Here is a 16,022-nt window from a genome sequence, read left to right as displayed (position 1 = left end):
TGATTTATCCAGCTTGTTAAAATAGTTTACATCTTTTCAGTGTTTCCATTACTTAATGTTTATTACTAGTGTCAGCGCACTTGTGCTAATTATGTGATGGCAGTCCTTCCCAAGCACTCATTCCAAACATCTGAGGGAGGATTTTTTTCATTCTTCCTGATAGAAGTGTAGTCTGCTTTGAGGTCATTAGTGAATGTATCATATCCTTCCCCCCAATCTGCATTTCTTCCTATGGACATTCAACACTGAGGCTCCAATTTGAACCTCATGCCACATGCAGTAATGCCACTATAAAAAATCTGGGACTGTCCTTGAAAGAGAGGCTTGGGAATCCTCCCATTCCCATTTGGGTCCTTTTTGTATTACTAACTGTTCTTTATTTTGATACAATAGGTAATGTAGCAGTGACTTAATACCACGTCACCATTTAAGACTTATCACACTTTGTGAGACTACAATACCTGAAAGAACTTGAAAATATCTTAATTATCCCACACAGAAAGATTAAAGGAAGAAGACAGGCCCAGGAATACAGAGGGTGCTTAATATAATCATACTTCAGGATTACTCTTGGTTATTAAGGTCCTTTTTGGCTAGAGGTGTTGCAGAGGATTGAAGTCATTCATTGTTTGCCTTATTACCTTCAGCAAAACATCTGAGGAGCAGGAACACTGAGTTTGCTCTCCAAATCTTACCTTCAGCTTTGTGGCACACATAATCTTTGCATGGTAAAAGTTCAGACTGTATCTTGAGCCTTAATTGGTTTGGGCTCCAGCATCAAAAGATGGCGGTGTACTTGAAAATATCTCATTAATCTAATCACATTATTTTGGGACCATTACAATGCTTTTTATGTCCAGGATTTGCATCTCTACTGTCAGGCATGTGTGGATCTTGAGAAATATTCTCAAGACCTAACTCTCCCATAATTCACACCACAGACCCTTAAACTAATACCGAGGCGTTATTTAGACGAGTGCCAGGAGGTGAAAAAACTCTCACTACACTCAGAAACACTGATTATACTCAGTGGCTTTGTGTGGGCCAGGCTTTTGTTCAGGCAGCCTGCCTGGCCTGCGCCCAGGCAAAATCAATCATAGTAATGGTTCATCAGCTAGTACTGGGGAGGTTGGTTTTCTTTGTAACAGCGTAAATTATTTAAAACCAAGCTGTGAGTGGGCTATGTACGAAAGTAGAGATGGAAAAATTGTGGGACGTGTGGCTTAGGGTGCCCATATGTGCAGTCAAACCCACTTTTCAGTTTGTAGTCTAGACATGGCCTTATGGCTCGGATTTGGCAATACTGAACCTCACGGAGATGAAAGTAGGGTTTAATACCCTAAGGCAGATAGATTGGAATGTGGAGAAAACCTAATAATGCAGGTTACTTTAATGTCTGCAGTATGACTGTGGTCAATCCCTCTCTTTTAAATGGGGAGGGGGAATTTCATGTCATCAAAATTTGGCAGGTACAATTCAAGACGAATAGTTTGAATCTCTAGCGAGTGTGGTTTGGAAATAAAATTAAAGTTTCTAATAAATTCCTGTAAATTTTCTTTCCGAATGTTCAGCTAAACACAGCTTCTCTCTTGGAAGCAGCTGTAATAATAAAATATTTTACATTTATAAAGTGCTTTTCATCCCAAAAAGTCCCAACAGACTTTGCAAACTGCATTCAATCAAAATCACCTAAATATGACTAAAGCTCATGGGGAGCAACAACTAGACATGGAGGCACAACGCATACCTTGGACCACAGGAGCTTCAGCCATGAACACTAGACTAAAATTCCACCACCATTGAAAGAATAATACAGTTTTTATTTACGTGAAATGGCCAGGACCCTGGATTTTTCAAAATACTCAGTTGATTGTAAACTTTACCAGTCCACTAAGTACCTGGGAAGGCAGAAGCAGTGAAATTATTTGGTTGGGATTTGGATACTACAAGTCTGTGTGTCTTAAAACTAATGCTTAGAGTGTTAGGCTTTCCTTGACAGATATATCTGGATATAAATGTTTTGCCTGCAGATGAGACAGTTGTCAGGTACAAAGCCTTAGTGAGGCTGCAGACAAGCAAAAGCCCTTTCTTACAGGAGACTGAACTGAACGTTGCTAGTATTCATTTGCCAGATTGGTATGCTCTGCTAGAAATAAAAAATACTAGACATAGCAGAAACTTAGAAAGAAAAGAAGTACTTCATGCAAGCAACTGATATAGGAAGTAATATTGGGTGAATGTATATATTAGAATCAGGAGCTTTTTCGTGAGAGTGGAATTAAAATGAAGGATACAGTGAGTGCTCTTTTTGTTCACTTACAGATGTGGCATTGTATTTTGGCATCAAGCATGTTGGAAGATGGAAAAATGCTTGACACAAGTCAGGACTGAAATGTCTGCTTCTTTAGAAGCAGGAACTCTCACACAGTTCAACTGCAATTGTGCATAAGCAAGGCAGGATCTAGCTTGCTGAAGAGTAGCTTGAAATGCTGAAATGCATTAGTTAAGACTAGAAAAGTAAAGGATTTAGTAAATGGCATTAGAAATGCTAAATCAAATTGAAACTGCACTTTTGCGTATTGAGGCAAAAGTCTCAAGAAACTAAAAATGTATTTCACCCAAAGAAACAGATTTTTGGTTTATATACTCCATGCTACTTACTCCTGCGAAAGGGCCAGTCCTTATCCAAGCACTTTATGTAAATTATCAATAGAACACTTATGGACAAAACACAACACACATGGTACAGATGATAAACACGTATATAAAACATTTTAAAACGTACATTTTCTTCTTCCCTTTCAAATTGTAAACTATAATCTACATACTTTCTTTTTTCTTTCTTTCTTTTTGTTTTTTTTTTAATGAGATTTTGGAAGAATGTTCTTAAAATTGGACCAACTTCATTTTAAAAGAAAGTCATGATTACAATTGATGTTGCTTTTTGGGACCTATTATTCATTGAAACTTTTTTTAGCTTTCCACACATGGTGTACTGGCCAAGCTGTGTATGTTGTTCTGTGCCACAAACTGTAAAGTCTTTAACAGTATAGCTTTTCTTTCAGGGATAACTCTTTAGAAAAACAGAAGAAAAGTACTCTTTTTTAAAGTGTATGGAATGCAAACTTTTCTTGTTTCTGAGTTTGTGTTTGTAGGAGAAACATAAAAAAAGGAAAATTGATGTTGGATTAGGTCTTTAAAAGAGCCAAAGGAAATCAGCTGTCCACTTTAATTGGTTCTCAAGGATGGTTTCTTTTCTATCAGCTGGACATTTATCTGAAAAAGACAGTCACTAAAGTAAAGCACTATTTTTCATTAGAGTACAAGAATATGAGACTATGAAAGCCACAAAAATATATGTGAATTATTAATTCTAAAGGCTTCAGATATGGCAAAATACTTGGCCTACACATGAAAAGTATTCAAATGTTATTTGTTACTCTTTTTAAAATGGAAGTGTAAACAGAGCATAGATCCAATTTTACTTCATTTCTCAAGGCTTTTTTAAGATTGGAGGGCCAGGGGAGATTGCCAGGTGATTTTATAAAATACATCCAAGTTCTTCTGTACCAAACTTCATTACCTGTATTTGACTAAAGCATGTGTTTCAGAAAGACACTGAAATGTGAAGGAAGACCCCTTCAGAGGTGTGTAGTCCATCCCTTCTGCTAATTTGAACGTTCTCCCTTGTTATTAAGAATATATATCTTATCTGTAGCCTGAAGGTTTGGGATTTCATTTTTTGGCCACGAAGAATTCCTGGCTATATTACCTAGAACTTCCCCTTGTAAAGGTACAGGCAGTGCCTTTACAGTGATCTCAGCGATCTCTAAGTCTTCTTTTATTTCTCTCATTTATCACTGTTCAGTCTCTCAAACAATGCCAAGCTACTCAGCTGAACACAAAGGAGTTATTTTTGTCTCTAAGAATATGGTATGAGGCCTGCTATACACAGAGTACAAAACATCAAGGCATTCATGACAAAAACCTAATATAAGAACAGTGCCATCAAATTCTGAGCAGTGTTAGAGTGAAGAATACCTTGATAAAAACAGTTACATCTGTCTCTACCTTTTATAAGCTTTGCTTCATTATGCAAATAGGTACCTCTAGAAAATGAATTAGTTGAGGTGGACCCCCCTTGCCTCTCTTTGGGTTCTTTAAAAGATCATATATCAAGAACTCGGCCTGTTTCAGGCTGGTTGCTAATTTTTCACTGGGTGCTGGTAATTTGTACCTCTGCACAGTCCAGTTATGCATTCTTTCTAGAATCATCTTGCAGTAGAAATTCCAGATTCATTAGACTGAAATGTACTAGTTTAAGAATTAGTTATACAGACATTATCTTCGATTCTAAAGCTGTGCACAAATTGGGAAGTTGGTGCTTTCGTGGACATAAAACAAACGTGTTCCTAGAACTTGTGGGATGAAGGTTGGTGTCATTTGATGTGAATTGGGAGGAAGGTTACATGTTCAGGCGAGTACTGTGGTTTCAGACCAAAATTTCCATCCCCTAGAGGTATTTCTTCTGTATTTCATCAGGCAAACTCATGAATCTGCAGAAGGCCTTAGCAATTATACTGATGCCCCACATACCAGCGGAGTGTGACAGTCCAGGTGCACACCAAGGAATAAAGGCAGTGAATGCTGACATTTTAAACCATGTAAGGGTACATATAATTGCTCCTCATGTTTCATAAGTGCTATAGAAGTCACTGAGAAGTAAAAAAACCCCTTCTACTAATAAACAAGGATCTAACACAAAGATAGGAAACTAATTAGAAAATCAGAGACAGAATATAGTGAATAAAAGGATGGAGCATACTATTAAATAGGGTGCCAAGTAGCTGCACATCAACACTAATCACTTTATACCAAATTAGGAGCTCTACCTCAACCATTTCATAGAAATCTTATGACTTAAATCCAAAAGAAGTGTGAGTTCTTGGGCCTTTCTTCTTTTTTTTTCTTTCTTTCTTTTCATGTAACTATTATTTATTTGTCATTCTGGGCCAGTTCTCTACATAGGAGGTCACGCCCCACAAATCATGCTGCTTGAGAAATGGCTAAAAGATGGACGAGGCCAAGGCATAGAGCTGTGCTGGGGGAATGTCTGTTGGGAAAACTGCACAGGGCAGGAGCAGAGGGAGGCCATGAAACAGTGAATCCACCTCCTGAGCCATGATAACTCCAGAACCTACCTCCCTCCTCATCCAAAGCAGAAGCTGGAGAGTACACCAGGAAAAGAAACACTGATGCTCTTCAAAGTTAACTAAATCAATCACAACTGTGAGTGTGGGATCTACATGGTATGGAGTCAACCTTTTTTTTAATCATGACTATGTATCTACTTGTCCAACAGAGAAATTGCCTTTGGCAAAAGTTTAGTTTAGTGTCATATACATAATGAACCACACACTACAAGAACCATAGATTCTATTTTTATTTTCTATTTGGTTTTTCCTGACTTACTGTTTTGCTAGTAGGGAATTTAAAGTGATATGGTATTCTTTCATAAACACAACCAGATTGCACTCAAACATACACCTACATCCCCATTCAGCACAAAACCTTAAATTCTCATCTTGTGGTTTTCTGTGAAATCTTTTCAGTCTGTCACATTTCCTTTCCCTATTGTTACTACAGACTCCATGGGGTACCATAAGTGAAGATTCACCAGAATGCTCTATTGTAAGATCTTTCTTTTGTGCTGGCTTTTGTCCTGGCAGGAGATAAACCATCTCCTTCACTCTGTCTGGGACACAGATGGGTATGGGCAACATTCTTCCACTATTGAGTCATTAATCAAAAGGATCTATTTTTCTCCTTTTTAGTGGCCTTCCTTTTTCAAAATTTTGTCATTGAGTAGACTGTTAAATATTTTATATTTATATAAGCCTGATCTTTTCCTAAACCAGCTTGAATTGATTAACTTAGTGTCAATATTCTCTAAACCATGCAGAATTTCTTCAGTTCTAATAAAATATGGACACTTGAGATCTTCCTGACTCCACTGGTTGTTGAAAGATGAAAATGGGCAAAATGTAATGCAGCAATAAAGAGCACTGTTTACCATGGGTTTTTTTCCAGATGTGGCAGTGTGATAAACTGTAAAATTTGTCCTTGAGCATTCAAGTATCAAAAAATGTTTGTGATTTTCAAGAATCTGCTGTTGGTATTTGTGAAATAGGCACACAACTGTTCCTTATTCCTTCAGGTGGGTCCTAAGGGCTATGTTGTGGGCCATCCATAAGGCCCACACGTACTTAAAACAAATGTTTATATTTGCAAGAAAATACAGAATCTTGTACTATAAAATTTGGTTTTGCTCAGATATCTTACAGTTTCATAGCCATATTTAGTCTCATGCTAAAGGTAAGAAGCAGTATTCTGATGAAAATCCTTCACAAGTATGTCCTCTAAGTACCTCAGACTATCAAAGACTTTTGTGCTTAAAGTATTGAAATGTAACTAATTGCAAATGTTTATGATACCCACGACAGCATTTAACCACTGACATTTTGGCCTGTGCTTCTGCAGTATTTATCATGCTTTTATCCACATCATAAAACAATCTCAAAGCATAGAAACCAGGTAGCTTCTAGACAAGATTGATCTAGAAGATATGCTCCAAAAGCACACCTAATGTTCTCCAGCCACACGTCCAGGCTATCTATCTATCTATCTATCTATCTATCTATCTACCTATCTATCTATCTAACTATCCCAGAAACACCTTCCCAAATCCTGTGTGATGTGGCTGTTAAGTTCTCAGAACTGACTCATGCCATAAATGCTTTCCCATTAGCCTGCACTACTTACTAAAGTAGACATCATTCACGTGGCTCACCTCAACCTATCTGCAGAGCAGAGATTACCTAGATGGGCTTTGTGAATCTGACTGGAAATTTCAGCCCATCCAGCAAAGTGAACTGCAAAATGGAAACACAACTGGGGCAGGCTCTTCTATGCTCGAGGATTCATTGCATGTACCTGAGGTATGTAATGTAGTAGCTAAGTAAAAGGCCCTGGATCAAAACTTTTCTCCTTAGTCAGAGTCCAGAACAATTAATTTCTAGAATATGCTTTTTTTTTTGCCCCCATGGTATAATAGGATGAATGTTTTGAGATATTTCCTTAGAAGCAGGGTATTCTACTGAATTTCCCAGCAGCAAAAAAAAAAAACTTTGAAGAAGAATTTTGAAGACAGCATTATTGACAATGTATGTTATACATTTGCCTGAAAAATGCATTTTGTCTGCTATGTTTGTATTTCTCATGAAGCATGCAAAGAGAGAGATAGGGTGTCTTTTTTGATACAAGAAAAAAATGGAGACAGAATCTCATCTGTGTATAATTATAGCTGATGCGCTGAAAATTTGCAGATCTATTGTGAGCTCATCCTCAGCAAAACCTCACACAATCCCCCCTTTTTGTGCCAACAAATGAGTTAAATAGCTTGGACTTTTCCACATTGCAGCAGTGTTGGGAAACATTACCAACACCACTATGTTTCTAAAGAGGTGTAATACATTTCTGTATGCTGGTTTTTAGGTTACGTTTGGCTGTAAATTTGTGAGCACATGCAACCATGTAGTACTTTCCCATTATATGATACAATAAAGAATCTTAAAATACACAAGCTATATATTTAAAACAAAGTAACCACAAATTCTTACAATTCAGAAAGCAGCAGTATTCCTGTAAAGGGAGGACATAATTTACTGAATTTATTTTTACTAGGCAAGCCCAATTTTTACTTTTATGAGGTCAAGATAAGTAACATGGATGTCCTAAGTTATTTTAACAACAAACTGCACTATTCAAGCTTTACATTCACTTTTAGGATTAGTAATGCCTATCAGATTGTTCCTTGCATTTACCTAAAGCTCTCAATTTAATTTTAAGAATGTAAGAAAGGTTTTATTGGTTCAGACCAATGGTCTATCCAGCCAACTTTTCTGTCTTCAGAAGTAGCAATAGGAAAAGCTATTCAGTGATTAACAAACCCAGCTCTTCTCAGAGGCCCATTCCTCTTTCTTTTGCCATGATACACCACTGTTGCGTCAGGGTAGCCAGCGCTACATCCTCACCCTATTGTGGTATTTTCCATCCATTTGTCTAATTCCTTTTGGAACCTCTCGATGCCCTGAAATCCCCCGTGATGGCAAGTGCCAGAAGTACACTACTTTGTATCTAAATAAATGCATTTTTTAAATTTGGTTCAGGCTGATATTCTACAATTTTCAAGTTGTCAAATTATAGGATAGAATGAACAGAAATTTTACTTCTACCTTATCCAGAATTCTCATTATGTCATCACTTCTCTTCCCCGCCTTTTCCTTTCACTGCTGAAGACTCCCAATCTTTTTAGTCTCTCCACATAAGGTAGCTGCTGAATTCCATATTCATTTAAGTTCCCGTTAGAACACATGTTTGATACAGAATGCCAAGACATTTTTTAATTTTTTTAGAGCTTCTCATCAACTTTGAGATTCAACTGCTATACTGGTTAAAAGAAAACTGAAGCTTTTCATATTATCAATCTGATAGTCACTTTTCTAGTAAGACAGGTAACTTTTTCCTATTGTTTATGAAGAGAGGCCCAAAAATTACTTCTGGAGAATACACTTTGACTTTCCTCCTTATTAATTTCCAACAACTATTTTGTATGTAATGCTTTTCATTAACTTAAAAGCTAATATTTAAACAGTACCTAATTTTTGCTATTGCAGGCTATTTAGCTGTGCTTCAGCTAAATACTTACACTTTCCTCCAGTGTGCTATTTGCTTAGTCCTTTAGTGCATTTATCTATATCTACTGCTCTTTTAATTATGTTAGGCTCTCCTGGAATGTCTTTAAAGTGTTGCTCAAAGACTGAATCATGTATATTCGTTGCCTTCTCTGACACTCAGTATTTCTTCTGCTCTAGTAACTTCAACTGAATACTTTTCACTTTCATTTGAGGGGTGTTTTTTCCACCTCATCTGCTAGAAATTTAATTTTGCATTAGTAACAGGTATTATGTACAAGCACAGAAGCTTATGGCCACAGGTAGTTATCTTTTTTCCCTCCCAGGAGTAAAATACAAGCATTGTGCTTGCTGTTAGTGATTTATAGAACACAAAGGCCTCATTCATTCTCATTTCAAGGTCATCGCTGTGTGATCTTCTTTGAACAACTTGCAGATAAGCATCAAGAAGTCCTCATGAATAACAATGACTAAACTGTCAAGGCAGTAATAGTGTGATTGAAGAGAGCATCCTCTAAATGCAACATATAGTAAGGAATGTGGAGAAAACTTCCATGCCTTACAGTTGTGATAAAATGGCAAGTCCCATTTTTAATATAATGGTGAACTGGAATACTGATTGTAATCAAGTCTTAAACAAATGGGTTATTAGCCAAGAAGAGAGGGGGGTTGCATTTTGGATAAAGCAGAGGGATGTGCAGGAAGCTTGGAGAAAAGAGTATCTTTCTCTGGCTCCTTTGTTCCTCTGTTGGGAGGCCACTTTATAGCATTCAAGGAAATGCCCTGATGGTGCTGCTGAGCTTCATATGAGCACATTGACAGGATGCACAGTTTGGCACAATTGCCTATTTCTGATCTGAATTACAAATAGCAGTGGTGGCAAAGATCCAAACTGACCTATACTGGTGGAATAATTCAAGTAATTATTCAGGAAACTGTAGTGCAAACACATTTAGTTCTTTACTTTCCTGTGGGGTTCAAAATGCTGCAAAAATCTCATGGTATGCTACACAATCGTGAGTTCCATGCTGCACATGTAGATTAATAATGTGGTGAGGTATTTCATGAGACTGAGACAAGAAGAGACACACAACAAGGTTCTAAGGAGTGATAAACTGGGTTTATTTAATTCCTGGATAAGTTTCATAGAAGTAGGACACATGTGAAAATTGGATGGTAAAGATTCCCATGCCCAGATCAACTAGGAATGTCATGTATACTAATTAAGCAAACAGAAACAAGAAAATAGTTTCTATGTATTTTTGAGGTGCATACAATTCACAATAAGACAGGTTTCCAGTCTCAGTGCCAGATAAGCATAGTCAAAAAAGATAATTGATTGGTTTTATGCACCATTGCACAGTGTCTAAAGGCATTCATAATCTATGGTTGATTGCATTTTGAATATTGCCAAAATGAATACAATCCCCTCACTGTTGGACAAGATCACAATATTTGACAATTGAGAACTTTGAATAATACATGGTCCCATCACGTCTTTTCTATAAAATTAAGATTCTTTTATGTCTGAAATCAAAACCAGTCCAAATAGTTAGGATTTTGACAGCATTTTTCAATTAAAATTGCTTATTTGTATAAGTTGTGCCTTTGTCATATAAATATACATTCTCACAGTATGAACTTGGATACTATTCAACTTTCAGTTTTTCTTAAATGTTCTTATAGTAAGCTGTCTGCCCTCTCAAAATGAGGTATAAAGGGAGTTCTCAGTTTGCGAGACTGAGAGAACAAAACAATGTTCCCATTTTAAAATTCTGTCTCAAAAGTTAGTGTCAAGTGTGGAGACATATTTCAAGAAGAGTGACCACATTCACTTTGCCATAGCACAAGCTGGGGAAAGGGTATGTTCTCTCTCTGAAAAACATCCTGCTTCTCAGTCAAAATTTGGAATACAAAGCTATTTTATTCCAGGTATTTAAACATTTCTGAGGGAACATGGGAACAATCACTATAACCTGTGAGTGTCCCAGTCAAGCAAGAATGCTGAATTGCTTTTAACATACCAACTTTCAGGCACTTCAAATAATTATTCTCAGGTTCAAACTTCACTGCATGCATTCAAGTATTTCTAAAGTTTTTAAAATAATTTTATTAAAATATCCTTCAATCCACTTCCTTCCCCCTCTTCCCCCCCTCCCCCCTTCTAATTGCAGAGAGCTCTGCTATTTGGGCATCAAGTTGAGAGTCAGTAGATCTTAATTTTGTTTTCATCACTACTATTTTGTGCTTTGAATTTTGCACTGATAAAAATAAATTCTTTATTATAAAGCTTTGGGATTTATTGATGAAAATATTGATTCACAGAAACCAATGAGATTAATTTTGGTTGCTGGCTCCCAAAAAAAGCTCTAAGTTATCTAGATAGCCTGGAAGAAACTTGAGACCTAAAACCACACCAAAACCCTAAGTGGAGTAGGTTTGGAATAAGTTCACCATTGCAGTATATCCAGTGAACAAGCAGCTACATTTTGCTCATGGAAGTCTTGAACTGAAATTCCTGCCACAAGTCTGACAGAGGAGCAATCTGAGGTGCTCTATACACATTGGACTTGGGGCATAAATGACCTTCTTGGAAGAACAGAAGGACTGATGGACCTGGCATGTTGTGCTGATGCTGGAGAGCCTCTGGGACAAGGGGAGTCCCTTTGGATACTGATGCCTCTGCCCAAAACTTACCTCTGAATGTTCTCCTCATTCTTTACAGGCAGAGGAAGAGGGAACTGGGGTGCTTTGGGCACCTAGCAGATGTCAGAGCTGCAAGTTGCATTTTCTGTTGGCTAGCTTAGCATACAATCTGCACAGCAAACTGATTTCAATTAATTCCCTTCTAGACAGCTAATTTTTCCAGCATGGCAAGTTCACTCAAAATTATGAATTTCTGTAAGTTAGAGGGTTTTCAGGAGTCAGGCACAGCAATACTAAGTTTTATAACTCATATGTTTCCCTTCTATATAAGTCTTCTGCTTGTGAGTATTGCGTAAAATTTTCAAAAGATTACATTTCATAATGGGATTATTAAGACAGGGACACTTATTTCTGGTATGTTTGATCTTATCTTTTATCTCTATTACTTAATTTTTTTCTTTCTTCTTGTCTACCATTTCTCCAATACCCTTGTGATACAAAACGGCATGGGCTATACAACATAAGTGATAATAGATTGCTGATGAAAATGCATTGCTGAGAGTCAGGGTATAATGAGAAGCTGCACAATTAGGAACTTTAAAGCCCAACAGTGAAGTTCTGAAGGCCACCAGAGCACTGAAGATAGAGGTGTCACACCATGGTGCTGTCAGGAAGGCTGCAAAAGCACTTGTCCACGCTGGCTGTTCTGCGAGGGCCGTGAGGTCTGACTGCCTCGATGAGGTGGACAAGGATGCTTTGAGGTTATGGAACACCATTTTGGAATTTTACTGTGGAAATTCTCAGGTTCCAGTTCCAAATATTAATTTATATCACTTTTGAAGTTCTGTGAGAATTCTGCAGAACTGCTTTCTACCTTTGTTGACACTGTTTCCAAAACATTAATTGGGACTCCTTTGGTTCTTTTAGGCAGTATGGGAGAAGATCAGAGAAAATTGTTCAGGATGTACTGTCTAATTTTAGCACGCACATTGTATGCTAGAGTTGTTTATGTATGTGGTTAGGTTAGCACAGCAATAGAGAAGGGGGGAAAAAAACCCAAACCAACAAAAAACCCCAAACCAGAAAGTCAGTTGCAATGAATGGCAGTTCAGCTTGTTCTTATTTGTGGTGGAATTTTTTGCTGGTAATTATTTTGGAAAAAACCCAGTCTTTAACTATAATCCCAAGTAGTCTGGAGTTAAATACTCAGCACTGCTTACTAGTGACCTAACATTAGCACTAAAAAGCCTAAGTGTTACTGGCAGTTATTAATGTTCTAATAGTATATGGTTTAGTCTGTTCTGAGAGTTAAGATGATACTGTATAGAAAGCTTGCAGATATATATCCAACTCAAATTCCCAACAATGCACTGACAGACACAGGTAATCTTGTAGAAAACTGTCACAGTGCAGACTTCGCAATATTTTATTCCTGCCCTTGTTAAAGAAAGTATTTTAAAAATGTGAAATGCTTTTTTTTCAAAGGAGCATTTTTGAAATCTGGAAGTTCTTCTATTACAATTCTCCTTTCCATTCTGAAGTTACATGTTTCCTGGATCTCTAGGGCTTTCTAAAAATGTTCAGTTTTAACAAAACAGTATATTTGGTTAGCTTTTTTAAGGTAAAAATCTTATCACCTTGAATGAGCTAAAGTAACAAAAGCCAGTGCTGTGTCTGTGTCTTTGTGTGTGTGTGTGTGACTAGAATTTTTTTTTTATTGCATGAGACATATACTTTTTCATGGAAAATTATTCCTAATCCTCAATCCACACAAAACAAGGAGCTCCCTTGTATCAATAACCTTTAACTAACAGCAAATCTTCTGTTCCCTCAAGGCAATCAGGTAGCTCTGACACTTGCAGCTAGTGTAAACAGCCACCTAAGAAGAAATCAAACTAGAGGGAGCCTGTGGAAATATAAATACAGTAAATGGATTAAAAATACTTCAGCTGGTGCTTAGAGATTGCATAATCATGAACTACTACATTTTCTAATAAAACAAACCACTAGAACTCACTAAAAGTTAGCCTGCCGTGGGGTTGGAGCAATTACCAGATACACTTAGAAGAGGAGGTATAGTATGGATTAAAGCCATGTTCATACACCAAAATATTTGAAAGTAGAACAGTTGTCTAAGATGACAATTCCTTTTAAGGTCTGCTGGCATACTTTACAGAACACATCTCGCACATTTTTTAAAAAAACGTAGATCTTTCTGTAGAAGTGGAAATGGGCTCTAGCCATATGTGATTTTATAACTTGTGCTGGTCTTTTTAAAAAGAAATCACATTCATGCTGACAGACAAAAAGTAAAATTCTCAAAAGTACCAGTGTACTTAGAATTCCAATTGTCTAAATGTTCTTTATAATTCATGTTTTTTCAGCAATTCCTCTATGTTTAACAAATTTCTAAAGAGTGTATATTGGATTCAAATTGTGTTCTGCTACAAAGACTGTTACTTGCTCAAGTTCCTTACCACTTTTACAGAAATACTCTCAAGTATTTTTCTCCCCAGTACAGTTTTGTGAACTTGAACATGTATCTTTGTTAGTCATGGGCCTAAATAATGCCAATACATATCAGTATACATACCATACCCCTACATATCATTGAACAAAATCACTGTGAAAAATGAGAATATGGGCAAAAGAAAATTTTAATCTAAATTAATTAAACTGTTCCTCTGTGACAGGGAAATTATCACGCCTACTAGCTGTAGAAAAACCTCTGAATGAGTAACAATTATGTAGTTTGTGAAAATCTTGAAGTTCATGAAGCTGCTCTTCAAGCATCTCCTCCAGTGTTTCACCATTCAATGTTACCTGCTCCCTTCTTCTCCAACATGAAGTCAAGAAAGAAGAAACAAAATCAGAAACAGTTGTGAAACATAATTATGGTATTTTCATTCTGCTGCTAATTGACAAAAATATAACAAATTTATGAATGTGATTACATGAACGTAAGAGGAAAACAGTGGACTTGATCTAGAAGATCTGTTCCAAGTCTAGATCCTATTTTCTGTGCAGGACAGTACTGCAATGGTGACTTTTGCCATGTACAAAAATTTAAGAGACAACTGAGAATTAATCCATTAATTGCCTTTGATGCAGTGCTATGGTTTCCAGATGTCATTTGACCCTAACTCTTTTACTAGGTTTAGCTAATTTTTAGTACCTTTAGCCTAGGTACAGTACTGAGTATATGCAAGAATTGTAGAATGAGAACAGTAGTAGTAACATAGTGTGTAAGTAATTCATTCACACAGTTTAGGTCAGTAGAGCTTTGAGAGACTAAACAACAGTTACAGGATCTCAAAATATCAAATCAGTGAGACAGATGAGTCAGAGTTTTTCCCAAGGCAGAAGGCGTGAAGAAACAATTTCAGTGCCAGGTAGCCAAGAGACATAATGTAACTCATATTTAGATTAAGATGCATGATCAGTATTATATAAATAAAGACTTTTTTAATAATTCGGATAATAATTACAGGAGTTCTGGTATTAAGATTGCACTCCTTTTCCCCTGAATGAATGTACATGCAAGTTCTTACATGGACAAATTCAAACTCTTCTTCAGACTTTAGTTTTATTTTGTATTGCATATAATCATTTCCATCTATTTAATATTACAGTATGAATTCAGCACAGGGCATGTATTTTCCATGTTAAATCTTCAGGGCATTAACTGACCAATTAAGTTATTACACTTCTTGTTATTGGGAATGCCTATGCTCTCTGAACACATTCTCTGAACCCTCCTGGCTCCACAGAGAGTGCTTAGGGGTCAGCAATGGACACAGACCCTTCAATACCCAAGGAAATTCGTTTAGAACTGCTTTTGTGCATCTCTGTGTGGCACAGTCTTGCACCATATAAACACGGTCTCATTGCCAACATTTTAAGAAGACAGAATACTGGAAGTTTACATTGAAAATTACATTGGCAGAGGTCACTATTAAATATTATTTGAAAATTAAAAGTTAAGGGCTTTTTTTCCATACCTGCAGGTTACAAAACAGCTCACTGACAAAGAATTCTCTGAACTAACAGGGGCACTGCTATCAGTCATCAGTAAGAAGAGTATTGACTTCTCCTTGTAGAGAGCTTTGCAGAGATTCTTCTAGAAAACAGTTATTTCTTAAAGGTGAAGGTAGTCAACTTTGTTAGGAAGCAATATTTAAAGTTTTAAATGTGCATAATATGTTCTTATGAAAAACACCAATGTTAGTATATATATATATATTTTAGAATAGCTATAAACCATTTTGGAAGTGCACATACAACATTTTGAAAGATTAGGATGAAATTTCTGAGACTAGAGTAACAGGATCATTTGCCATAAGGATGTTGTTTACAGAATGTTGTTTACATACCCATAAAAGAGCTGCAACAGACAATAATTTCTTTTCTGGCTGTTGATCAGACTTGGAAGCCAAACTGCAGGAACATTCCAGCATGCAAAATGGCCAGGGAACAAAGTTAAGAGGGTATGTTGAAATGAAAGATACATCCAAATTGTGCTGATAGAAAAATAAGACAGAGTATTAATAAATATGTTGGACCTCCTCGCCAGCAGACCTGTCACATTAGTGGTGGTGGTCTTTATTCTCCAGGGTAGTATTC

This window comes from Corvus cornix, chromosome 2, assembly GCF_000738735.6.
Source record: "Corvus cornix cornix isolate S_Up_H32 chromosome 2, ASM73873v5, whole genome shotgun sequence".
NCBI classification, from domain to species: Eukaryota; Metazoa; Chordata; class Aves; order Passeriformes; family Corvidae; genus Corvus; species Corvus cornix.
Note: the sequence above shows the minus strand (reverse complement) of the source record.